This window comes from Tympanuchus pallidicinctus, unplaced genomic scaffold, assembly GCF_026119805.1.
Source record: "Tympanuchus pallidicinctus isolate F22 unplaced genomic scaffold, pur_lepc_1.0 scaffold10, whole genome shotgun sequence".
Classification (NCBI taxonomy): domain Eukaryota; kingdom Metazoa; phylum Chordata; class Aves; order Galliformes; family Phasianidae; genus Tympanuchus; species Tympanuchus pallidicinctus.
In genome coordinates, this window is record NW_026294619.1 from 9,632,401 (window position 1) to 9,640,985 (window position 8,585).

The 8,585-nt window shown below is 40.4% G+C and overlaps 1 long non-coding RNA gene across 1 annotated transcript; it reads left to right on the top strand.

Annotated features, from left to right (window-relative positions):
• The first annotated feature begins 508 nt into the window (after nt 1-508).
• On the top strand, nt 509-1,542 carry LOC128092211 (uncharacterized). The gene is made up of 3 exons (XR_008211685.1): nt 509-601; nt 728-783; nt 1,469-1,542. It is a non-coding gene; the product is annotated as an uncharacterized LOC128092211 (long non-coding RNA).
• The last annotated feature ends 7,043 nt before the right edge of the window (nt 1,543-8,585 follow it).

Sequence of the window (8,585 nt, forward strand, 5' to 3'; positions counted from 1 at the left end):
GTTGTTACCACAGTTTCAGCAGTTCTTACTTAACATCCAAAATAGCTGTAAACCAATGGCTAAATCAGAAATGCCTGGAAAATAAAGGCTTATGGTGCCTGATAGCTTGTATCTATGCAGTCAGTTGTGCCTGGAACAGAAATACTGTGCAAACAAAATAAAATAATAACACATCTTCCATTCCTTGTGGTCATCAAAAATGTGCTGCTCTGATGCAAAGACGAAGTTTGGGCTTCTTGGCCAATCAGAAAGTATCTGTGGTGTGACACTGTCATACAACTGCCCAGATATTAGAACATGAGAAGTTGGTTACTCACCATCAACAGACATTTTGGGGGACAGCAGGCAATGGCTAAAGCTTTTGCAGGTGGTTTTGATAGGCAAACACCTGGAGGAACCAATAGGAACCAACAGGTCAAACTGATGCCCTGCTATCAGCTGTGATAGCAGGATGGTTTTAGCTAGCTTTAATAAGGCCATCCAGACATACTTTGAAAGGCAGGGAAATGCATCATAGGTCTTATGGTAGTAGCTGCTGATATATGCTTCTAAACAACTTCCTTGACCTCAAATTGGAGTATGCAAGCTTTTATTTTGCCAGGTACGTGGGTGTATATAGGATTTAATTTGCACTCTTTTTACAAAACAAGGCCATTAAGTCTTATTAGAAGTTGTTACTGTGACCTTCAGTACCCATTTCGTTAATACATTTTTGTTTGCTTTCCAGCCTACCCTGCAATTTTGACTGGCCTACGGGAGGGCTCTGCTGGTACCTTGCAAACGGTGAGCTCATACAGCAACTGCAAGTTACTTAGCTGCTGTCCATGACTCACATCCCTGCTTCTGAGCAACTCCTGTCCCTATAGCAGTATTCTGCTTCTGTGAACACAAATGGGAGCTAGCTGAGGGATTCTCCATCACGTGGTAATGTCTGACCTTGCATTAGCCCCAGGGAAGGCTCTAGGATGGGATGGAGAGGCTGTGAGTGGTCAGTGGTTTTGCAGGGGGCTGCAGGTCTCTCAAGAGACACAATGGAAATTTTAGAGCTTTAGCTTCATGTTCAGTTATTTACTTTTAGGTTAGGAAGTAGCTATTTACTCAAGGTATATGTGACTTTTTGAAACAAAAATGAAACAATGGAAATCATGGTATTTATCCAAGGGAATAATATTGCATGGGGAAGGAAAGGTAAGGAATCAGGAGCACAGTAGCTAGTCAGCTTCTGATGAATAAGCAAGACAGAGAACACAAATCATTTGTGGGTGGTCCTTTCCTTGGGCTTGAATTAAACATGGTTTACAGCCAGCTAGTCAGAAAATGCCACTGTTTTTTCCTAAAAAGCAACAATTCATCTTTTGCAATATCTGTCACATTAGAACGTGAAAACTCCTATGTCACAAAATTTATGTTTTATTTTAAGTTTCAAGTAAAAACTTACGACAGTTTAATAGCTATGTTCCAACTGTAGAAAGTTTCCAAGGAAATGTTCTCATTGCCACTTTGGATTGCAGACAATGGGAAGAAATTGGCAGGCTCAGACAGGTAAATAGCAAACACCTTGGACCACGTTAACAGTTCTTGTTGATTATGAAAAATGAGAAATCTAAACAAAATCTGCTGGGGAAAGAATTAAAACTCATATTCTTTGCACTTCTCAGTTTTTTTTTCCTTACGCTATGATTCTTCACCTCTGTGAAAGGTTGCAGCGAAAGGTGAATGGAATAGCCTTTCTGATGCATGCATATAGACTCCTGAAGAAGAAAAAGACTGTGCAAGAAAGATTTAGGTTAGACACTGGGAAACCCTTCTTCATAGTGAGAGCCTGAAAGCTCCGGGAGAGATTGAGCAGATCATTTGCCACCATGACTGGGGCTGCGAGGAATAACATGAACATCACCAATTCTGGCTTTGGACAAGCAGGTGTATTTTTGGTTGTCACTACCAACTGCATTTTCTAGTAAAACTTGGCAGTGTTTCATCTCTGACTCTGAGATGAGCTTCAGCATCATAGAAATGAGGACTGATCAAGAGATTCCCCCAGAACATTCATTTTGGGCAACAGTTCCTTTGAGTTCTTGCCATGAAGTTCAAGTGGATGCAGCGCTACTCTGACTCAGGGCTGAAGCTTTGGGCTGTTCCCAAGTTGCCTACAGTGTCTATGAGAAAGTGATGGTCTTGCCAGGTGTAATGTATCATGCTACAAGCACAACACAGCTGAAGTAATCAAATATCAATGGAGTGACTAGATCCAAGTTTGAGGATCCTTACTTAGAGCTGAACACTTACTTACATGTATACTTTGGAGGCTTTCTTTTATCATCTGCTTCATAACAGCAAAACCTAAATAGAAAGTCTGTTGTACTGTGCTGGCTGTACTTAGCACAAAACATATTTCTAGCCCTTTAGACTGACTAGCAAGCTGCTCTTGTTATGATGCTTTGCTTTCAATTGCCTACATCCAGGTTGAAGCTTTTGATCTGCGGACATCCCAAATTAAGAAATTTCTCCTCAAAAAGAGTGTCTGTGGACAGGCAGATCCTTGTATTGTCCATATCCATGCCTTTTCAGACAAGGCATGCTCAGGCAGTTCTGCAGAACCACTGTAATTTTCCTGGTGACTTATTTTCAATTTTGGTGTTGGACACTGCAAGCACTTGTTTGCACTGCCCTGCTGAGCAGAGCAAGGGTGCTGCTATCATGGGACCAGATGATAGGAAACCTTTCAAGAGCATTTGTTCCTCACCTCCAAATAAACGTTCACTCATTTCATTCTGTTTTCTACACTCTATTGTTAGGTTTAAATTTATTTTGGATGGCAGATTTATATTTCTTCATAGTAAACATCTATAAAAATATTATGAACAACAAGAAATTAACAGAAGAAAAAAAGGAGAAAGCAATTATGCTATGAGTTCAATGACTGTTTACCAAGACAGAGTTTCAGTTGGGTAGTTCCAGTCTTCATACGGAATGACTGACTTGTGCTGCCTGCAATATATCAAACTTGCTTTCAGCTAAAAGTGTATACCACTGTCTTTGATTGTGAGTGCAAAGGTCTTTGTGCTGCATGAGTAATACTCGGAATGTCTTTGTTTAGAGGAAAAAAGCAATTCCTCTTAGTATCATAAGCTGCTAAGTAAATGTAATTAGGAATATCCAGGCAGTATGAAGATCCCACCCTGCTAGTACGCATCAATTCATCCAGCCTTGATTTTGGAATCTCTCCAGTCCTTCCCCTTTACTGCTTAAGGAGAAAGTAAAGAGAGTATAAGAACAGATATATATATATTTTTTTTAATTTTTATTTTTTTTGAGCAATTGCCATACAACCAGAACTGCTGCATCTACAGCGTGCAATTTCTTGTGATTTCCAGAAACCTCTTATATATGATGCACTCTAGGAAGGTATCTGATTTTGTTTATTCAGTGCATCAGTGTACCAGGCAGCTTTTTTCATGGAATTTGTCTCCTTGTACAGCTAACAAAGGTAGGAGTTGCATGGTAATCAGGCAGCGTCTCATTCTTGGCCCTGCACTGTGCCCATTACTACTAGTAGTGTTTCTCCATATGGTGTTTGTCCCTGAGGTATTGAATTGAAGGATGTGGAAGCCCACTGTTCAGCCTAGCGCCAAGTAGTGATGAGGGTGTCCCTTGATTTTCCTTTGGTTATGTCTCCAATGAGAAATATGGCAGGAGAAGAAACACAATAACTAAAGAGGAAGGAAGTGCTTCCTTGCCAAGCAGGATGGTAAATTTGTAGGAGAGGCTCTGTCTGCTGTGGATATCAGCAGTGGAAGACGAGTGAGAAATGCTGGAGGCTAACAATTGGCTTTTACTGCCCTGCAGCCCAACATGAGCTGCATAGTGAGAAAGGTGTTTCCCAAGCCAAGCACTGTGTGGTACATGGACCAAGAAAAACCTGACAGAGCAGCCTGAAGGTAAAAAGCTCATGAATAGATCAGTGACATAACCACAGAAATAATTAACAGAAAAAGCATTGGTTGCTAAACCACTCCTGCCAGTGGGAGCATGTAGATATCCATCTGGGTTACCACTTTGGATAGCATCTCAGCCAAGAAACTTTCAGCCATATGAGCTTGCTTTTCAGTAACAGCATTTAGCAACATTTTGATTTATAGTTTAAAGTGCAATGAAAGGGATTTGTAGCTTTGCTTTATGTGTTTGTTTGTTTTTTCTTCTCCAGAAATATCTGTTGAACAAAAAGACTCACAAGACAGTGAAGGTTTCTATCATCAGATCTGTGCTTGATGTTACAAGGCACCCACCAGCCACATATGATGTTTTCGTGTGTATGCCTGTTTTTCCTTCCTTGGGAATGAATATATATATATATGGAGTATTTCATCAGAATAAATATTTGTTTCCTTTGGTGAGTCTTTCATAGATAAGACACATCTGAAATGTTAAGAACACTAAACACATATATACTTTGTTATTTGAAATGCAGAATAAATGGTAACTGTATGGAAGTATTGTACACGTCACACAGCTTGAACTTTTTTTCTGGCAGATTTCTTAGCTCAAGTCTCAAAATGAGCCAAGAAACCTGCCAAAAACACCTAAGTAAACTCAACTAGCTAAGAAGAAACTTCTACACAAACAAAAGATGCTTGCTATTGTTCAGAAGTATCTTGCTGCAATTCCCATATCCAAAAGTACCCTCACTTAGCTACACAGCACTGGTGATCTGTTCTAACTGTGCATTTCTCAGTGAGTAATCGTGCAGTGTGGCTGGCAAAAAGCGCAGACTGGCTTCCTTTAGCACCCTCTTGTGCATGCCTCATATTCAGGTGTAAATGCACAGTTAAACCTTTTTTTTTTTTCTTCTAATGTGTATGCTCTTTGCACATTAACAATATAATTGAACTGCTGGACTCTGAGCAGCCTTTATTGGTGCACCAGGTAAGCTGGTAACTGCTTGCACCTGTATTCACTTTTGGCTGTGGATACACCAATCAGTACGTTTTTTAGCAAAGACTGTATTGAAAACCAAAGCTCAGTCCCCTCAAAATATGGCTTCAGAGGGATGAAAGATAAATGATCATTTTTCTCCCAAATGACTCATTTCACACAATTTGCAGTTTAGTAGAAATGTCCTCAAATGAGAAAGCCATCAATTAAAGAAGTCTACATTCTTGCCTGTAGGCTACACTAAGATAGCTCCACTCTGTACAAAAATGTTAATGTGTTTAGATGTGACAGAAAGGAGGGAAATTACAATAATTGGCAATGTTCTGTGATGGTGCCATATTAATGCACAGTGTGACATAAATCCCAAACCAAACTTTCAGCCTTTTTTCTTTTAAACAAAGCCTCACTTCTTTTAAGTACTACTGTTCACCCTCCCCACCCCCCAAAGAAAATACATCTAATGAAGACTTATCCCAAGCATTTACCACGATGGTTTCAGAAAGGTAGAACAAATTAGAAAACAAAATAACTTGGGTTATCTTAGGGGTGCATCTATAATTTTTAAAGCTATTAGAGAAATGATTTTGCAATAGTAAGGTACCCTTCTGTTTGCATTGCATAGTAAGGTATCCTTTTCTGCTGCTATGACTTCAGAGCAAATACAATGAAGAGATAGTCTGGTGATGTAATCCACCATAGCTAAACCCAGACATAACTAAACCTTAGCCTTTGTTATTCCTGACACTTTAGCTGGCATTTGAATATAGCTCTTTCAGCACTGAGCTGGTAATTAAAAACAACATCTCTACTAATGGTTCAACATTCTGTTTAAGGAAACAACCAACATCCTCAACACTTCAACCAAATTGAGGAACTGATAAAATGTTTCTTAATTTGTGTAAATATGACAGATCTATGCTCTGCCTCCACAAGTTCATCTTATTTTCAGCTTATTGCAGGTAAGTGAACTGTTTTCCTTACCCCTGAAGGGAAGTCCTTTTGAGATGGCTTTCCTTGGGTAGTTGGCTTTGCTCTGTCCAGGATACAGCTGTGTTTCAGTGGTGGGTCATGTGAGAATGTTAGAGAAGTGCTGTTGATAAACGGCAAGGAAAGAAGTGCATTTTTCTCCATAAGCCTCCTCTTACTTGGGATGTAAACGCTACTTGGGAAGGACAATATCTCTGCTGTCTTTGGCTGACTGGTGAACAGCCCTTGGATTGTAAGAAACCAAACTATTTCTCTCCACTTCTTTGAGGACTCAGTGAGCCCTTTTCAATGCAGTGCCTTCACATTTCCTGCCAGAGTTGTGGCTGCCAGGATGGCTTGCGGATGGAGCCATGCAGGTGCCACCACCAGCAAGTCATATATGCTATTTCAACCTGCATGCTGATAAGACACATCTGTTTGTATGGGGTAAAACCAGGTAGATCACTGTTTCTCTTCAGGTGAGGTACATACTGGAGGTTCCAGGAGCTTCAGACCCTTTAGCCCCAAAACCTTCCCTAGGATTTGCATAGCCCTGTTACTTCAGCTGCTGCTTGTTTCTCTCCAGACCACCTGCATCGGAAGATTACTTGGAAATTAAGCGTGATGCACTCTCTCTCACCTTTAAGTCCTTGAATGATCCTCTTTTTTAAAAAAAGATGAATAAATACACTCTTCGCCCTTGGTAAAGGTGTTTGCTTTGATTTGTCATAGACCTTGGAAATTCAGTACTTCAATCAGCTGTCATGACTAGCTCAGGTGAGGAAAAATTTTAAAAGCCTTCCTTATTACTCATTCAATAGATGTATGATCTTTGCTTGACCTGTACTTAAATGCCATGTACACAGAGCCAGAGGCATACCAGTGAGAGGTCAGCATGCCCAGCACTGGCGGTACCTGAAGTGCTTTTGGATGGGAATTTGTGAGCTGTGAAATCATTTAGCAAGAGAGCTAACAAATCTTGCTAAAGCTCTGTCACACTACGACAGCATGTAAAATGGCTTGCTGAATATCAGATGTTATTCTTACACTTTTTATAAAATGGAATAGAAACCCTATAAATCTATAAATAAATTTATCCTATTATGATGGAGAAGTGCCTGTGACAGAAAAGAATTTTAAATCCCTCTTTTTTTTTTTTTTTTTTTTTTTTTATTTTGACCTGACAGTAACAAATTGTCCTCATTCATTAATTATGGGGTAAGTGCTGCTGCTTTACTAGAGGAAACATAGGGATACCCACATTAAACTATTTTCTGCAATTGAAAGGAAGAGCCACAACAACCTGACAGCACCCAGACCTACACAGCCATGGTGTGTCCCCAGGCCCACTTTTGGAAAGGCCCTGTCTAGTCTGAAGAGCACCACCAGCAATTATGTCATCCACTTCACAGCTGTTAAACTGAACTCAATGCTTAAGAACAAATCAGTAATGCACAGCCAATCCATGCGAAAGGGTCTGCTTTAATAACCTTAACTGTCAATTTTATATTTATGGGATGTGTTTTGAGCATTTAACCTGTCACCCTGACAGCAGGCTCCTGCCACAAAGTCCTTGTTTACCCAGTGCCTGCTGCAAGCTCTTTGATCTATACTCATCCAAAGTTCTTTATTTATTCATAGTATTTTTGAAACATTCTACCAACTAAAAGAGATACTGTTTAATCTGTGTTTCTTTGGAGGACCAGCCTACATCTTCAGGCTCTCTAAATTTCACAAGTTGAGCAAGCTTGGCTCCCTTTTCCATGACACAGGGTAACGAATTCAGCCAAAATGCTTTCCCTGTTGCTTCATTGTGAATAAAAGGATTGGAATCTCTCATTCTGGAGACAAATGGCACATGCAGAATGGCAGGATGGGCAGCACAAGGAAATGCTGAGCGTTGCCCTCCCCTCCATAGCAGCACAGTGGCCATGCCAAGAGTAAATATAGTCTGCAGTGTCTACCACAGCCTTATTCTCCAAACAAAATGGGTCGCAACAGGTTGACTTCCATGAGCCTGTGAAATATTGAGTGTCCACCTTCACCCATGCAATTCAACCCTGCAAAATTCACTTAAAGAAATCTCTATTATGCTGCAGCAATACTTACCCAAACATGGGTGAGCAATGCAATTGGCAGCGTGTGTCACAGTACTGGCAGAAGAAACTGAGCAAAAGACTTGATTCTGACCCAGCAGAGTACTGTTTGAGAACTGAATCCCTTCTTACAAAGCCTTGGGGAATGAAGAGGCTATATTTGTGTGCATATGTATATACATAAATATATACGTGTGTGTGTGTATACATACCACAATATGAACACAGATTGCAGTAGCACTGAAATTAAATCTGGGTTCTTCTCAGTCTGCCTTCCTCAATCCATAAAGCAGATACCTGGCTGCCAGTGGGTCACTAAGGGAGAAAAAATTTGCCTATAAATTGCCTAAGACTATAAATATACAATGCAAATGGTTGTATATCATCACTGGCTGAGGAGATACAATGTCAAAGTCATAGTACAAGGCAGAGCTGAGCCATTTCTCTGCTATAAATAGCCCCAGGGACAGCTGTCTTTTAACCAGCATCCATGACATGTGGCACCAGCACTTTGCTGACCATGGGTTAATGCTGCATGTCTCTGGCTCCCTCTTGGTTCCCATACCAGTGCCACTATGGTCCTCTTGGTCA